The sequence below is a fragment of the Peromyscus leucopus genome, chromosome 16_21, assembly GCF_004664715.2.
Source record: "Peromyscus leucopus breed LL Stock chromosome 16_21, UCI_PerLeu_2.1, whole genome shotgun sequence".
NCBI lineage: Eukaryota > Metazoa > Chordata > Mammalia > Rodentia > Cricetidae > Peromyscus > Peromyscus leucopus.
Genome location: NC_051084.1, coordinates 43,828,468 through 43,847,045, shown reverse-complemented (window position 1 = coordinate 43,847,045; position 18,578 = coordinate 43,828,468). Strand labels below are relative to the sequence as shown.

The 18,578-nt window shown below is 41.8% G+C and overlaps 1 long non-coding RNA gene across 1 annotated transcript in view; it reads right to left on the bottom strand.

Annotated features, from left to right (window-relative positions):
* LOC119086824 overlaps nt 1-13,825 on the bottom strand; it is a 101,836-nt gene extending 88,011 nt beyond the window's left edge. The window contains exon 1 of the long non-coding RNA XR_005090188.1: nt 13,485-13,825. This is a non-coding gene — a long non-coding RNA (uncharacterized LOC119086824). The remainder of the gene's footprint in view (nt 1-13,484) is intronic.
* Nucleotides 13,826-18,578: the final 4,753 nt, after the last annotated feature.

Genomic DNA, 18,578 nt, shown 5'->3' with positions numbered 1-18,578 from the left:
AGTACAGATGTACTTGCATCCACCTTCTAAACAGCTAGCACCCCCAGCTCCCCCCCTCCCTCCCGCCCCCCCCCAGCCTTCCCTCATTTACAGCTGCTCGATCTGCAAGAATGTGCAGAAGTAAATTTATCTGAAATGGCCACTATTGTTCTTGATTCTGATTTGATTCCAAAAAAGCCAAATAATAGAAAGCATTTTGAACATCTATCTTGTGCACCTGTTGTGCACATTCTGAAGCTGCGATGATTTCCATTTACGTCAGATCTCTTGACATGCCTTTCATGCACCACAGTGCTGCTTTGCTCAACACAAATCCAGGATGCTAGAAACCAATGCTTGCCTTACTTTATTGACAAAATGGCAATGGCAAATGCTACTGAATGATGAGATGGCGCTGCATGGAAACAGGGGCATAGCAACCCAACTGCTGGGCCAGGAGTGTTTAGTTCACATGACTATATTTCAAACAGTTTGAAGGTACTCAATAAGACTATAAGATGCTGGCATTGTTAATGATGCTTCTCCCTCAGCAAGCCCTAAGATGTTTGTAGATGCAACCTTTTCTCTTGTTCCTTTTGGTCTTAGAATCTAGGAGGTTTGAACTGTTTTTCTGCTCAACTGTGTGTAGAGGGTGTTTTTTGTTTTGTTGTTTTTCTTTTTCTGATCAACTCCAGAAGGCCTGGGGTAATGCACCTCCACTGGTAACCTGACTACCATCACCCTAATTTGCATTTCATAGTATGGCCCTGACAGACACTTGTACATGTTCCTACTAGATTGTTTTACCAGTGACATCATAACTCTATGAGGATGCACTTGCCAAGAGATGTTGGTTGTGAGGCTCTTTTGGTGATGTGACTTCTAACTACACCTGCACAGTAGCAGGGACACGTGGGGTTTGTGATTAGAGAACATCCAAGTCCCCTTAGCTGCCTTTGGAATTTATTAATGAGTATCAAGCAATGAATGAAGCCCAATAAATGTTGCTTATGCTAAGTATAAATGATCAATGCACAAAGGTAAAGCCGTTACAGACTTTGTGTATCTCTTTAAGATAAAACTGCTGGACTCCATTAGCAGCATTAACGAAAGATGCTGCTTTTAAAGTTGACTCCCCGAGGCTTGGTCTAAGCAGGACATTTTCAGAATAACTCAGGCTCTGTCATGATGTGTGTACCCATGCACCCTTCCCTGTCCTTAACAGAAAGTCTGCCAGGTTCTGGCTGAACATCTATGAAAGGTCCAGACCCTGGTAAGGGATCAATCAGTCTGCTCTGTTTCTGAGCAGCTCTGGAGGCAAGGATTCCTATGTAGTCAGTTGAAATCTGAAGCAGCACCAGACAAGGTACAGGAAAAACAATGCCAGCCACGGCCACTTTCTGAGCCAGGACCTGTGCACTGACATTGGCCCATGCTTGCTTTAATACCCTGCTGTTGGGTCTTGAAATCTTTCTTCTTTCTGGAACAAAATGTCCTACTTTGGCTTCTACTGTTTCAATTAAATACTACAACCAAAAGTAACTTGGGGAGAAAAGAGTTCATTTCATCCCTCAACTCCCAGATCGTACCTCATCACTGAGGGAATTCAAGGTAGGGACTCAAGGCAGGCACCTGGAGGCAGGAACTAAAGAAGACATGGAAGACCACTGCTTTCTGGATTGCTCCTCATGACTTGCTCACCTTGCTTTCTTATACAACTTAGGACCACCTGCCCAGGGGTGGTACCACCCCCAGTGGGTAGGACCGTCAGTATCAGTCATCAATCAGGAAAGTGCCCTACATACTTGCTGTCTTAGTCAGGGTTTCTATTGCTGTGACAAAACACCATGACCAAAAAGCAAGTAGGGGAGGGAAGGGTTTATTCAGTTTACACTTCCATGTTGCTGTTCATCACTGAAGGAAGTCAGGACAGGAATTCAAACAGGGCATAAACCTGGAATCAGGAACTGATGCAGAGGCCATGGGAGGAGCTGCTTACTGGCTTGCTTCCCATGACTTACTCAGCCTACCTTCATATAGAACCCAGGACCACCAGCCTAGGGATGGCACCATCCACCATGGGCTGGGCCCTCCCCATTGATCACTAAATAAGAAAATGCCTTATAGCTGGATCTCATGGAGGCATTTCCTCAGCTGAGGCTCCTTCCTCTCTGATGCCTCTAGCTTGTGTCACGTTGACACAAAATCAGCAATTATCCTTGCCTACAGGCCTATTTGATGGAGTAATTTTCTCAGCTGAGGTTCTTTCTTTCCATGTGATCCCAGCTTCAAGTCAAGTCTAACCAGCCCACAGGGCTCCCATGGTTTCATTTTGGACTGGGCCTCAGACTTTGCAGCTGATCCTAACTGAAGGTATGTTTTACAGTTGGGGGACTGATTGAAAGAAGAAAAAACAAAATCCTCTTCATTTTTTTATGGAGGGTGTCATCAGAATATATAATCTTCTTGGGTTTTATTTGAAGAGTGGCTTTTCTAGGCTTCCGTATGTTTTCTTCCTTCCTTTGGCCCAGCCCTCTTTTTCTCTTCATCCATTTGAAAAAGAGTAGAGAAGCCATTTGAAACTTGGGGACGGCAGCATTTCTGGCCTTCAGCATTCCTCAGATTCTCAAACCTTTGGTTTTGAAATATTAATTCACATTCTGCCTTGTTAATCAAAAATAGAGGATGGATTGTAACTAAGTTAACCAGTCAAAGCTTGCCACCAGCTTGAAGTTAGATAGTTGGTTTAATTTCTATGCGTGCTTCTTAGTGGCTCAGGACCTTTGGAAATGACAGCCACCTTTACCTTCATACCCCCATGCATGGGTATCCACATCTGACCCGTGCATGGGGGACTCAGCGCACTTGGAATGAGAGCGCTGTGGAGTCAACCCTGGGGCTTTGCTGAGTTTCCATGCAGGTTCCTGAGGTACCAGCCTGGAGCAGAGTTCTGTCCCCAGCCTGGTACCTAAGAACACAGAAGGAAGTCATCACATTTTTGTCAGACAGAGCTCCCATTGTAAATACCCTGGGCTCATCCTTCATGAACGGCTGCGTTCTGGGCACCATGCAACACTACATAGTCGTCATCAATGAAGAGCAAAGAAAGTTCTGGACCCTTGAGAGACCTCTTAACCTGAGTTTCAACTTATGTTTTTATTTTTTAAACCTTTAGCAGTCAACATTGGGCAAATGGTCCCAGATCAAGTGCAAAAGTACCCCAGATAGAGCCAGGAGGGTTTGCGTAGGGCATCAGAGGATCAATGGAAGAAGGTAGACCGCAAGATTCCTCTGCCACATAAATCATGTCCCCAAAAAACGGATGCCAGGCGTGGCCCCAGATACCAAAACAGAACTGCAGGGATGGGGTGTCAGAACTTTTGATTCCAAGGATGCTGTCATAATTTTTATGGAATGTGAATGTTGTACTTCCGTTTGAAAGCCCACCTTGACAGTGTGATAGAAACATGTTAAATGGTCGTTGTTGTCAAAAGTGTCTTATTATGATCAAGGCCATTGTGAATTTTATTGTCTCACAGTTTCAACTCGACTTTTATTCCACCAGTTAGTTACTAAAACTAAGCTATCATGGAATTATCTTGTCTCTTTTATTAACAAAAGTTATTAAGTGTTATTTAAATGATCAAATACATGAAGATATTTGAAATCATATTTACATAGAAAGTGTTATTATTATCATTGTAGATGTAAGTTGCAATGTTCAGGTTTAAGGGGAGAGTTATTGCCTTAATCTAAATGTAAGAAGTAAAAATTACCAGAAATTTTAATGCCATATTTTTCTGAGTAAATCTGAATGAAAATTCTCTGAGGTACTGCTTGTTAAGCAAACCCTTGGCTTGTATTTCAGATGTATAGTTGTCAGTGTCCGGGATCTGTAATTTGACTTTGGGGTTCTCTGACTGGTGGTTGGAGGGTTTCTCAGAATGTGAGCATGTGCTTGTAAGAGTGGATTCTTGACCAAATGCGTTCAAATTCAAGAAAGCAGCTCACTTACTTCCCTGTGGAGACAGTGCAACTCACTGGAGAACTGTCCTTCTTGCCAGCCTGGCCCCTTTGATTTCCTCCTGGGCTTATGATGTAGAAAATGTGCTGCATGTCTGGATGCATTCTGGATGTGGCCGAGTCAACGCTTTGGGTGTCGGGGACAGCCTCATAGTCAGGACACTGCTAACTGCTGATCAGTTCAGCTCACAGCAGAGGTGAGTTTCCCTCACAACACCATTCCTAAGCAATAGCATATGAACATTATCTCAATCAGTAAGGTTTGAGAATAGGTTGCATGAATGCCGGCCTGGGGCTGTAGCTCATTAATAGTACAACCTGTCTAACATGTGCAAGGCCATGGATTGAATCCTTGGCATCAGGAAAAGGGGGAAGGGTAGGGATAGTTAGTTGTGTGTAGTCTGGTGTCAAATGTACAAATATATCCTTGTGTACAACTATGGGTTTTTGAAGAATTGTTCCTCCTATAAGGAAAGAAAAGAGTCATACTTTTCTAGAAAATATTAATTTCATGTGTGGAATCAGTTGGGAGGAATGAGATATTTTTACTGCCTTAGTCAGAATACAGACATGTGGTATTATGAAGAATGTTAAATTCAGATGTACAAAAAGTTTACAAAAGAAAAAAGTGAGAGGGAATAAAGAACAGCACATGAGATACCCAACACACAGTGTTCAAATCTCCTCTTTTAGCTACACACACACACACACACACACACACACACACACACACATTCAGGGACACATACTCAGATATAAACCTATATATAAAATCAGACATATACAAACGCTTAGAGACAGGCAGACAAACTTGCACACACTCAAACACACACACAGAAATACATACACATACTCACACACACAGATATATACCTACACACTCAGAGACAAACACAATCAGATATACATACACACACTCAGACACACACACAGATAAACACACACACTCATACAGATATATATCTATATCTTTATAGATATATATATAGGAATATATACACACACACTCAGAGTCAGAGACACATACACAGATACACACACATACACTCAGACATATACACACACACATTCAGAAGTACACACACTTAGACACAAAGAGATTCACACACACACACTGAGATACACTCAGATGTACATATACTCACTCAAAAACACACACATACATACACACACACACACTTCAGAATACAGAGTGAGCACTGCATGATGTTGAACTGTTTTTGCCTCTAATTACTGTCCCTGTAGACCAGGATAATAAGAAAGATAGAAAAAGAGGTCCACTGATCCCTCCTTTGGAGTATGGGAAATCCAAGAGATGGTACTGGCAAGGGCCTTTGCTGCTTCAATGCATAGAGAGTATTGGAAGGAGGAAGGCGGGTGTGCAGAAAAGACCAGCACAGACCCTCTGACTTACATGTAGCAACACAGAGGCTCATCTAGTCCTATGAGGGCAGGAACTCACTCCCTCTCAATGATCCAATCACCTCTTCAAGGTCCCACCGGGACCATGTCGCACCTAAATTTCAATGTGTAATTTTGAATGGACACAAACTATAGCAAGGTACTTATTAGTTCACACGTATGTCTTTTAGTTTACATGAATCTGGGTATGTTTATTTAACCCAGAACATTCCAAAAAGAGGCCAGTATCACCTGTATATAATGTTTGTTTTTATTTTATGATGAGTGACAGAATCCCTATGGTTAAAATCAGCAGACAGAACCACCTCAACACTGACGTATTAACTTACACAGATATTCCCATTAAGTAAAAGACCTTTCTCTCTGAAATCTTCTCTCAGGTGACAAGATGATCTCCCATAGACAAAGAGAAATGGCCATTTTCACATTTTTACGCTGTCTACTTTGTTTAGCTGCTGGCACATGGCAGAATGCTGATCAATTGCTAATCAAATCTGTTCCCCTTCCTCTTCTAACTTTCTTTGTCATTGTCCATCCCTTCCTTCCATCTGTTTGCCTTTTAGGAAAGAGAAAATATGCACACCCACCATGCCCCAATAGCCATGTTATTAAAATGTCACTTGCCTGGTTGCTTTAATTTTTACTTTACTGAAAAGCAGAGTGTTGCATGACACAAGGTATTGGTTTCTATGAATCTCAGAAAGATGTCGGCTTCCCAGGTGGAAAACATATATCTTGGGAAGGTGTTTCTTGCCAACAAAACTGTCTCTTTGGAGCTTTCATCAAAGTGTTCAGAGACTGCCCCAGATGAGAAACAGAAGAAATATTTCCAGATGATCCCCATGATTGTTTGGACACATCCTGAGCTATGTGGAACAGACCTGCGTGCTTCTCTCTCTCTCTCTCTCTCTCTCTCTCTCTCTCTCTCTCTCTCTCTCTCTCTCTCTCTCTCTCTCTCTCTCTCTCTCTCCTGTCCCCAGGTCAAATGGAAGTTTGAGCCTATAAAGGCAACCAAGGTGAACTCACTCATTCACTCGACAGGGTAGATGGCTCACCCCAGGGTGCCCTTGATGGTGCTCTGTCCACTCTAATTTTAAACATCCAAGCAATGGGAGTCCCACCACTTCCCTCGCAAGATTACCCTACAGTCTAATAGACCTCAGCATTAAGAAGATTTTCAATTGGTAATTGGTAATCAACCTAAATTTCCTTCTTCTTAATTTCATGCCATTACTCCAAACCCTATCCCCTTGTTCCACCTAGTTCCCCACCCTCATTAGTGTTTACATTCTCCAAATACTAATAAATAGCTTCAGAAGAAAAAAAGCTGCCTCAATCATCTTGTAGAGAGACCGCAGATTTTTTAAAAAAAATTTAACTCAGTTCTCACAAACATACTTTTTCTTGAAAAGCCTTCCTTAATATTAAAAGATTCAAATATTTTTTCTCAATAAGCAAAACAAAAAAGTCTATACATGGAGAGCACAGCAGTTTGTAATGGGCTAGAGGGGAATAAATGCATCCTTAATGTGGGCGAGTGATAATGGTATAGTTAGAGTCACCTTCTTTCGCCCTTCAGACACGAACAAACCCTTGAACCATTCGGGCAAAGTTTTTGTTCCCCAATGTAGTCTATTTTATACTCATTCTTGTACTACACATATATATTTAGTACTGTATCATATCAAATATCATTTATGTAATTAGGTGCATTTTACTATATAGTATATACAGTATTACTAAAACTTGTATCATCTTGTGGTTATACAAAACATTGCAAGGTGGTCTTTTCATAGGGATAAGCCTCTGTTTATGCTTTGTTTATACCATAAATTGTTCTTTTCAAAGTTTAGAGCATTTAACACATTTGGTTTAATGGTAGTGCCAAAAAGATATGTGGTTTCGTTGCAAACCTTCACATGGTTTTGTTTTAGAAATTGAGATTTCCATTCAACTGCCTTCAACAGTCCCAAGCTTTCTCTTTTATGGCCATTTCAGAAATAATGAGGCCTCCCCGTTCCTGCTGCTCAATCTAGATTCTTTTAGTAGTGGCTTGAGTCTGCCTGGATCCTTCAGTGATGTGCCACTCTTGGTTCTTTGGTCTGTTGTCATGAGCTTTAAGTCAGTTTTCTGTTGACATCCAACCTGATGCATGCTTTATAAGACTAACCATGACAGAGGAGCAAAGCAGCCTTGGGCATCTTTGGGGAAGTTATCCTATGAACTACATCCTAGAACATTTCATGCGATAACAGTGGTTCTCAATCTTCCTAATGCTGTGACCCTTTAATACAGTTCCTCATGTTGAGGTGACCCCCCCATTATAAAATTATTTCATTGTCACTTCATAACTGTAATTTTGCCACTATTATGAAATTTAATGTAAACATCTGACATACAGGATATCTGATATGGGGGGGTCACGACCTACAGGTTAGGGACCACTATGCTATAACATGGCAGCTTTTGGCTCCAAGGTAGTGACATTCCTGGTGTTTATTTCATCTTCTAGGAACTTCTAATAGAAATCCTGAAAATTTGCTACCGTTATCAGATTCAACAACCCTTCTGTCTTAATGCATGAGCAAAGACTAAGTGAGCATTCTTTGTCTTTATTTTTTTCTTCCTTAGGCTAAATGGTAGAAGGTCTAGAATGTTACAGCAATTTCTAAGAATTTCTTGTTCACATGTTTTTGGCATCATGACGCTCTTTTAAGTTGAAAACAACTGAAATAAACTTTAGCCAACTTAAGCATAAGGGAGAGAATTGGCTGAGATAGGCCCTGGCATTTCAAAGAACACAACATGAGTTGACCAAACAGGTCTATGAAAGGAGAAGGAGCTGGCCAGCTTCTAGCTTCCTGGAACAAATGTAAAATGTCTGCGTCTTCTGCCATGTCACTGAACGCACCCTGTTCCAACAACTCCAGCAAGCCAGCTTCTATGTTTATGTTCTAAAGTCTCAGGATAGAGACATTGGCTCTGTTTGGGCCCCCATTGAGCCTGGTGCATAAACTAGACTATAGAGAGCACACATTGGCAATACAGTTGGGCCCACTTTTGTGGGTTAAATACCCCTTTCAGAGAGGGGGAACTTGCTGGGAGAAATCCATACAGCAGGGGCATCTGATTCTCTGTTTTCAAAGTTACATTACACAGAGCTATTGAGAAGTTTAACTTGTCTTATGCAATCAATTTTCATTTCGTGCACCTTTCCTGTCTTTTGTTTTTTGTTTTTGTTTTTTTGTTTTTTTGAGATTGACATATAACATTTTTTTGAATCATTGAACAAAGACATGGAGGTGAAAACCTGGAATCTTTCAGATGTAGCTGACCTTCAAAATCTCAGTCACTAGTACTTGTACATAAGACGAAAATATAATTGGCTTTCTGTGTTTTGGTTGTAGCTCATCTAGGCTTCTTCCCAAGCTTTCAATAAGTCATGAGTGAGGATAGGAAAGAGATTTAATTAAATGTCCAATCAAGTTTTGAGCTGTCACGCCTGATAATTTCAACTGTCCTTCTTAGTTGGTGTCCATTCTTCCATTTGGATAAAATGCCCAGGCTCATGTTTTCTTCCTACACTCCTTCCATTCTTTAAGATGATATGCTGGAGGGTGGGGAAAGGTATTCGAAGTTTTGGAGCCTAGTGGCTGTGGGAACAAATAAGGATTCTTCCATTCATATAGTGTCCTTCTACAATTTTAAAATCTTGTCTCTTAATCTTTCTTTTAAAAAATTTAAACAATGATTTTATTTTATATATATAGGTATTTTGCCTGCATACATATCTGTGCACCACATTTATTCTTGGTGTCTGAGGAGGCCAGAAGAAGGTATTGAAGCCCCTGGAACTGGAGTTATGAACAGGCCATAAGTCATCATTTGGGTGCTGGAGATTGAATCCAGGTCCTCTGAGAGAGCAGCCAGTGTTCTTAACCACTGAGTTCCAGCCCCCAGTCTTATATCTAGGTAACCCAAATGGTCACTCATGAAATGACTTGAAATGAAGATCATTGTTCAAAAGAGAGTCATATTGTGCATAAAGTTGGACTGGTAAGAATCTGACCCTTTATTTGGTCTTGGGAAGACTGACCATGAAAAACCGAGCAACTCTTCCTGTGCACAGAGCATCCATCTCTCTCTGTCTACAGGACACTGGCATTCTACCATACTTTCAGTCTGTGGTCTTGCATGACTATTGTGTCTGGTAACAGCAATACCTATGCTTTACATAGCCAAGAGCAGCTACTGAAACTCAGGCCAAGGGCCTCCCTCTATTTAATCACATGACAAGGGCAATCTTCAATTCCTGGAAACTTAGAAGACAGACAGAGACTGCTCTTCCATTCTTAGAGAAGATCCTGTAAAGAGTAACTATGCATCTTTAGGGCCTATCTATCCTGGACTTTAAAATTTGCTGGACATCCCCATGAGATACTGTGGTTTAAGATCATCTGCAGGCACAGGTAGATAAGCTGTGGTTTGCAGCGCCTCTCACTACACACATTTGATGTGACTGATCAAGCACAAGACACATCTTCAAGAGCAAAATTGGGTTTGATATTGTTCAAAAACTAGCTTCTATCTAATCTTGCCCTAGTCACCTGAACTGTGGGAATTTTTCAAGGTTGTCTAATTGTAAAGAAGCTATCTGAATGCTTCTTCATAGAGCTAATGGATCTAAAATGTTGCCTCTTATTAGTACATACTTCTAAATACTGTGGTTCTTTTTCAAAATAATATGGTCATGGTAGTCACAGTAAATGATCTTTTTATTGAATATAATTATTTGTGTTGAGATATGAACTGCTACAGTCTAAGACCTGGTGATGTTTTGAGGAAAATGCTAAAGAGGTTGTTCTTCTCAGTGGTACCTCACCAGAGCCCAGGACCTGGATTCTAGTTGGCATTTTCTTTAGTTACTGACTTTTACTGGCTTCACCTATGGAAATATAAAATGATGCCTATGTAACTGTTATGGGTTTAAAAAAATAAGTTTATCTTTAGTTTTAGTGATGGGATGTTTTCTTTGTAACTGGGAAGTAGTTGCAGCATGTAAGTCAACTGAAATTTTCATACTGACTCTTTCAGAGAATGTCATAATTCTCCTTCTGTCCCTTAGGACCTTTTTTATTTATTTTTTGCTACATCAGGCATTAGAATGCACAGGTTCTTGTGATTTCGATGTCCTATTTAGACAGTTTAAACATACTATAGTAAGCAATTTCCTTGGGAAGCACACAGGCCACTGAAGAGGTCTAGGTGGTCTCTGGAGCCTACAGAGGAGGATCTGTGATTTTAGATCTCTTCACCGCCCCCCCCCACCAAATGTTGACCCCCAGGCAGTAGGAAGAGAGGAACTGTGGAATGCATGGGCCTTCTGTTCTATCATCCAGGGTATTCTCCATCCACTTGTCTCTTCACTGAACATCTTGACCATCACTATCTCCAAGACTGATGGAACAATAGATAGGTTCTCTTAAATTCTCTGCCTTTGGCCAGAATGTATATGAAGCTCTTATTAGCTGCCCCCTCCCCCAGATTAGAACAGATTCAGATAATGAAATGTGCATGGCTAGATAATGCTCATCACAAAACAGAGAGGAACCAAATTCACGTACCACAAGGGACCCCATTACAGTTGTTGTCAACATTTCTTTCAACGAGAGTTTTAGTGCTTGAGGACACACGGAGGTGCCATGTTTATGGAACACATGAGCTCAGGGGATGATGTGCTTCAGGCTTGGAAGATACCAGAGGGAGGGGTAGACTATGCCATCTCGGGAGAATGCACTACTTCTTTCCTGAGTTCTCCATTGCCCCCCAAACTCATGGTTGCTTAAATCATATTGTAATAATTTTCCCTTGCAGATAGAGTCCAAGTGAGCATATCAATTAATAGTATTCTGTTGCTCAGTACTAACCCTTGGTTCATACCCCATATCTGGTGAACTAGAGTTTAGAATTGTCCACTAGCTAGATTTATCAACTTTTATCCTCAACATACTCTTGCTGACTCTAGTTAAATGAATAATTAAACCTCTTTCCATATTCTTCTGTATATGTATACATTATTTTTAAATATTTATACACTTATGTGTACTCAAAATATAAACATTTTTGTTTCCATACCTTACACTTTCATTTTTATATTTTAAATATTTGCATTTAAAATCTGATTTTTTAATAAGAAAGCATTCTTGCTTAATAGCTACTAATTTAAAGAAAATTTATGTAGCACTTAGCATATCTCACTTTCTAAAACATCTACTTGGTACCAAGAGTCCCTAAATTTCAATAAATGGCCCTTAGAAACACATGAGTTGGAAAAAAATCCAAATTTGTGTTTTGTTTTCATTAACAGCTATGAAATAACCATGTAGCTCCCAGAGTCAGGCTACAGCCAAAAGACACACATTAGTCTTAACCACCCATCTTTGGCGCTCAGGCTTCAAGTCAGGCCTGGCCTTGCCATTTTCTTCTTCCTACATGGGGACACCAACACATCACATGACCATCTGCCTTCACATTCAGGTGGCGGTTTCTCCAATGCCTTCAACGTCTGCTTGGTTCTTCAGTTTTTCTTACACAAGAACCTAGTAGGGAGCCTCTTCGCCAATGACTGAGCTATTGGTGTGTCTCCTCCCCACCCAAGGCTCCTGGTTAGCGGAGGAGGTAGAGCTCAAGCTTGGAGGTGCTGCAGCACCAACACCATGTTCTGCAGGGGCAAAGAGCTCACCACTGAATGCCCTGGACACATCAAGAAGTGCCCTTGGGCAGAAGGCTGCAATATTTGAGATTTCTGAAAGTTCATTTCTGACCCTGTACCAAGTTATAGGACATGATCTATTTTGTGTTTGCTTTGGGGGAGGGAGTAAAGTCCCTGTGAAGCTTTTTAGTATTTCTACCCATTCATCCATCTCCTAGGTGGAATTGCTTATGCAGAACTCCTGAGTCTGAATGAAGTTACTCCCTGCTCTCCTCTTAGACAATTTATTTTTCATTTACTCTATATCCATTTTAACCAGTTTGCTATAATCTAATTTAGATTAATGATATGCCAATATGTAAACCAGGGAGAAACACATCTTTCGCTCACAACACCTTATGAATTGGTCAAGGGCAGTGACAGTTCCAAGGAGACATTTCGGACAGACTTGAAAACTGAGTTCCCAGGACTGCCAGCCCCCTGGCACTTTGCCATTGTGTCGCAAGCCTCTGAGAACATCACAGCAGGTTGTCCCTTGATCGCCAATCAAGGCTCCGAAAGGTGGGACAAGTTTAAGAAGAGCTTTGACACAGCAGCCTCTCCTGAGATGACTCCAAATGAAGGTCATTGTTCAAAAGAGAGCCATATTGAGCAGCGACGCAGGCCAGCACCACAATGCATTGGAGGGAAAAAAGCCTACCAAGATGGTAAACAATCCAGTCCCCTCGGAAGATAGCCCTTATTTTATATTCTCCCTCTTTTTCTAAAATGGGCGATTGCCTTTCTGCCAAGGCGACTCAAAAGGGCCATGAAAGCTAAAGTCCTTCAAAGCTGTTAAACGCGTCTTCAAATTTACAATAAAAATCCAGCATGACAAATTTTCCTGTAAAATCTCTGGAGCATCAGAGCAGCCCTTAAACCATTTCCCTTTCAGTCAGTATTTTAGTATTCAACACCTTGAGGAAACGTGGAGAGCCAATGTGGCGAGGAAAGCAAAACAAAACAAAAACCAAAATAGAGACAGAGGAGGAAAGTAACAAAAAACAAAACACAAAAAACAAAACCCCCAAACCAAAAAAACAAAGCCTCATAATAACAAAGACAGTGGGGGGCGGGGTGGGGGGGTTTGCAAACAGCCACAGGAGCAATTAAGCATATGCCAAAGTCAACAATTGGTGCGGGTTAGCCCCCGTTCTGCCCCGCAGGTAGAAGCCACACAGCACTCAGCTTGAGAGCAAATGGAAGGGAGAGAGAGAGAGAGAAAAGAGGCGCAGGAAGTGCGAGAGCCAGGCGCAGAGGCGATCCTGAGCCTCCAGACACACCACCAGCCATGCAAAGCGCCACATACCTTTCTGGCTTGCTGGTTCTGTCGGCTGAGACAAAGCAGTCCCATTCGCAGCGGGAGGCCAAATCAAAATGAAATTTTATTTAGTCTGCACTGTCCCCAGATTGGGTTTCAGAATGACTGCTTTAGGAGATAGCATGGATGTGGCTGATGCATGCTTTGCATATGAAACTGCAGTAGGAAAAGAAATCTACATAATCAAAAAAATCTGTGCTGTGTGTGTGTGTGTGTGTGTGTGTGTGTGTGTGTGACAAAAACCCTGGACTCCAGTGATTTCGCTGCTGTGTAGGCTTCAAGCAGGTCCTTTCAAGGTGAAATACACTTTCAAAAATCCTTAAGTGATATTATTGATGCATATTAGTACATCTATATTCCTTTAGTTTATGAGAATATGTAGTTTCCTGGATACGACTGTGGCACCTTGAAATAACTGATTTCTGTATATTTGTGAGCATATCAAAATTTGTATGAGAAAAAGAAATTGAATTTTTCAAACATGTGCAGATTATTTTGAGGAGGGTGGAGGGGCTTGTTCTGACGATTACTATACCCTCCAAGCCTTGATAAAATAAATTAAAAGCTTAAGTTTTAAGAAGCACTGAAACAGGCACTAAGAGCCTCTTTGATTTTTCCCTGGGAAGGCACTTAAATAATTCATATTAAGAGACTATCTGTAAATAAGGGGAGACAGTCTTTTTTTCTAAAGAGCCATAGATGTTGGCAATAATATTTTTAAATTAAGTCAAAAGACTCTAAGCTGTATAGGGGACACCCATTGTGGAGTCTGTGGGTATCTGTTTATTATGCATGTGCACTTGTCCTGTGTACCCATACTGTTTCTAACGCGGGGTTACTGCCTGCCTTGGCCAGGAATGGGAAAAGCTCCAAGAGGTCCTATGAAATAAGAGGGCAGAATGCGACTTGGTACTAAATATCCATCATTATTAAAAAAAAATACTTATTACACTTTCATTTCTATAGATCAGTTCCTTGAGGCTGAAAGCTGTCAATTATTTTCTTGAAAGATAAAATGAAAATAAATTTGAAAGAAAAAAATACCTATCTGTATAAAATGGAAGTAAAATATTAAAAAAAAAACGTGGGACAGTCTTTCCCATAGTACAGGGCTCTGAAAAGCATGGGCAGTCACTATTCTGTGTTATAATTGTCCTGGGGACCTGAGGAGTACGTCATCTGCCCTTCAGCTCTGAGGAAGTCTCCAAGTTACAACCCACAGCTGCACAGAAACTTAGCTCCACAGTGAGATACAAATGCCTTAAACAATATGCTTTCTCCCCATCCTGGCAGCAGGCACTAGCAGAGGAAATGGGGAGACCCACACCCTTTAGTGAAACAGCCCAGATTCATCCCCCCTATTTGGGTCTGCATGTAATTTTCTTAGAAAAGCTTTCGCCTGTTCCAACTTAGATTGGCAACCAGTCAATAATAATGTTTACAAATGTAAAGGTCTCCTTCAATTGATCATTTTGCATTAGGTACCATGGCATCCTGTGTTCGGCTGAGCACACCACCAGCATAATTAAAGCCTAAAATCCAGCGAGAGCAAGTGGGATTTGTTCCCTTTATGGCCCTGAACTATTACATCCAGGTCTCTCTATAACTAGGGCAGTATGTTGGTTTTCTTGGGGCTTGCAAGCTAGACTCACCCTCTTTGCCTTGCCTTGGTGCTATAATGACTCAGATGTTCATTAAGCAAGAGTTTTGCCCGGGTATTGTTTTTACTGTCAGGACACCCCGTTTCTGAGGAGGAGAAAAAGATGTGACTTCTGAGCAAATCTCCTACCCCCAAATTCGGTGCACCTGGCACTCACTTTCTACCTAATAAGCATCCGTGAATATGCAAATGTTCAGTATCTCAGTAACCTCATTAATTTATTCCTCAGGCAATCATCGAATGTGAACCAGTCCTGTGCTACTAGTACTGGAACTGGTGCGACCAGGGCTCCTAGAAGCAGATAAAGGCTCTGGCTGCTTATTGAAATACTGTTTCATCTTTCTTCTGTCCTTTGGCACTCCAATTCAAACAAAGACTCTTACCTTCCTCTACTAGCTGACAGCCAAATGCAGAAGTGAAAAAAAAAAAAGAAAGAAAAAGAAAGGAGAGAGAAAAAAAGGACAAGAAAAAAAAGAAGCCTAGGGTTAATAATAAAGATCTTCCCTTTACCGCCCAATGCTAACCAGAGGTGATTCATGGCTTGAGCAGAACCTCCACTGCAGACCAGCCTCCCAACAGCCCAAGTTGTCTCATTTTGTTATTTATTGGGAGCTGGGTGGGGGGTGGGACTGAGGGCGACCTGCTTTCCATGCTGCAATGCAGTTGAACAATCTTTCACTTTGCCCACATTAAAAGCCCTGAATAATGTTTATAAAATGTTAGGGAATCCCGGTAGGTTTCCTATTTAACAAGCCATGTATGACAAATCACAGTGTAATGTACTACGTTCTTAATCTTTAATTAGAATGTGAATATCTGCTAGAAACGCTGTTAACTTTGACACGTTAAATCTTCTGGTTAAAGTGTCTTACAGGAAGAGCCAAGATGAAACACTGTAACAATCTCCCCTTCTCTCCATTCACCCAGACGGTTGGGGAGAGATGATAACATCTTGTAATACCTGCTCTGTAGTAATTAATCGCTGTGGTATTTAGGACCATTCAAGTAGACAAATATGACAGAGACAGGGACAATTAGAAACCTCGTTCAAGCTACATTAACTTTTTCAGCTATTACAGCACAGCAGCTCTCAAGTTTGCTTGTAAAAGCTGCAGAGGGATTGCTATGCATTAGCCGTGCGATTATTAATGAAAGAAAAGGAGAATTGTGTTTATTGTAGTTTGAAAATTGCAAATAAATTTCAATTATCTGCTATGTCATTTTGTTAAACATGCACTCTGGAAATGCCTTTGTATTCTAAATCATGAGCTACTTAGAACAAACTAATACCAGAAGCCCTCGGGGGGGACAGGAAGGCAATATTTTTGTAGAACTGGCCCCCCTTTTTTTTTGGTAGTGGAAATTGGAGATGGGCAAAACTACCTGAATGGGCTATTCAGGTGGGAAGGTCTATAGCGTCTTGGCATGGATTCGGCCACTACGGACCAACAGGGTTTGAGTCAGGTGTCGCTAGCAGACATCAGAGCAATCAGAACCGTGGTGCTAAAGGAAACCTAAGAAGTTCTCCCTCCTTTGGGAGCAAGCTCGAAACAATTATAAGACATTGGTTATAAGTGAATCACATAAACTACCTCTCCTCTCGGTAAATCACATAAACTACCCTTCCTCGTTCTAGTGGCAAAGCCAGTCTTGGGGAAAACAGGAAAAATCTACAAGAGGTTCTATTCTGCTGTAGAGGTGATGGGGAGTCAATGTTTCCGGTGGATGGCTCATACCTACTACTGCCTTTCTTCAGTGTAGCTGCCAGTCACTTTGAATGGCAGACTTGATGTTGAACCACACACGGGCACACTCACACACAGGGAGCAGAAATAAGCATGCCGGCTTCTCTGTTGCCTTTCAGGAAACCATCCGTCTCACAGAGGCGGCAGAAGCTTATGCAGTAGCCACCCGCCCCTGGGTCCCCCACCAAAACCGTATCACACAGTCCCTCGCCAGAGGCTGACGAGTTACCCCATGGCCCTTGTCTAAGTTTTTAATCCACCCCGCCATGTCTCCACCTTTGCCGAGCTCATGTGCCACTTGTACCCAGTTTATTATTCGATATGACTGGCCATCAGGAGCTGAACATGAAAAAAAAAATAATAATTCTGGTGTCCCCTGGAGCTGGGGACCTGATCCAATTGTCTCCTGTAAATCAAAGAAAGACCAGCTTAGCATGGCACAAATCTGCATCCCCACCCCAGAATCTGTTGTCACATACACACACACACACACACACACACACACACACACAAAAAAAAAAAAAAAAAAAAAAAAAAACCCGCTCAGTGCCCAGGAACAATCTCTCCTCTCAGCCGCGCTGCGATGATGTCAGCTTTCTGATTACAAACTGCTTATTTATGCTTCAACAGCTGCCAAGAGCAGCGAATAAGTGGCTAAAAGAGTGTCTAGACCAGGCTTTCAGGCCGCTATTGTCTGGGGGTTGTTACCTGGTTGACAGCGATGGGTCCAGCTGCCTGGTGTGAAAGGCGGCGGAGAGGGCGAGGCTGTGATTGACAGCAAGGCCCTCTGGGTCAGCCCAATGGCCCCATGTCTTTATATTCCTGGCTCCAAAGGGAAAGCCAGGGTCCTGCCTAGAGGTTGGAGGTGAAAAGAAATGTTGGAGGGTAATGAAAAATCTTTTGGCCAAATTTGTGATCATGAACACTTACCCTGGGGAATCAAAGCCAGTCCAAGTGGTCATGGGGTAAACCCAGAGTAGGCACTGGGAGCCCAGGGAGGGATTCATGGCTGGGGATGCCCCCAGGCCTTGTAGTGGTGGGGGGAGGGTACCTAGGCAAGCACAAGCTCACTTTCTGGCTCAAAACAAAACACTTTTCCTTTTTCCCCCTCACTTGTTCTTTGGTGAAGGATAGAGAACCCCTAATCTTGTCTCTGGTTACCTTTTAAACTCTCCATCCCTGTAGTTGGATGAGAGTTCAAAAGCCTTCTTTTTTAGTGTTCTTGGTAGAAGGCTGAAAGAATACGAAGCAGCCCAACATTTGGGGAAAACTAAGAAGCTTTGCAAGCTGACATAAATGCTTAATTAGAATTTACAACCTTCGAATGTTCCTTCCCCGCTTATTTCCGGCCATAACCTCCATCTGAGATTCTAAGTGCAAATTTAAATGTTCCAAAATGCTGCCTTCCACCCCGCATGCCACTATCCACGGGACTTGATTGACACCAATCATTATGGCCTCAATCTTGCTCCCCTCCTCACCCCCATTTCATAGTTTAGGGTTCCTGGGACAAGAAGAATACTGTTTAATGTGATCACAGATGGGTGTTCATTTGAATACAGTAGTCAGAATGGAGTGGTGTATTCTGTGCTTCCTGTTGGCCAGCCCTTGTTCCATATTACTTACTCCTTGTGAGGAACCGCAGCATTGATTTTTTTTTAGACACCATTGTTCTGA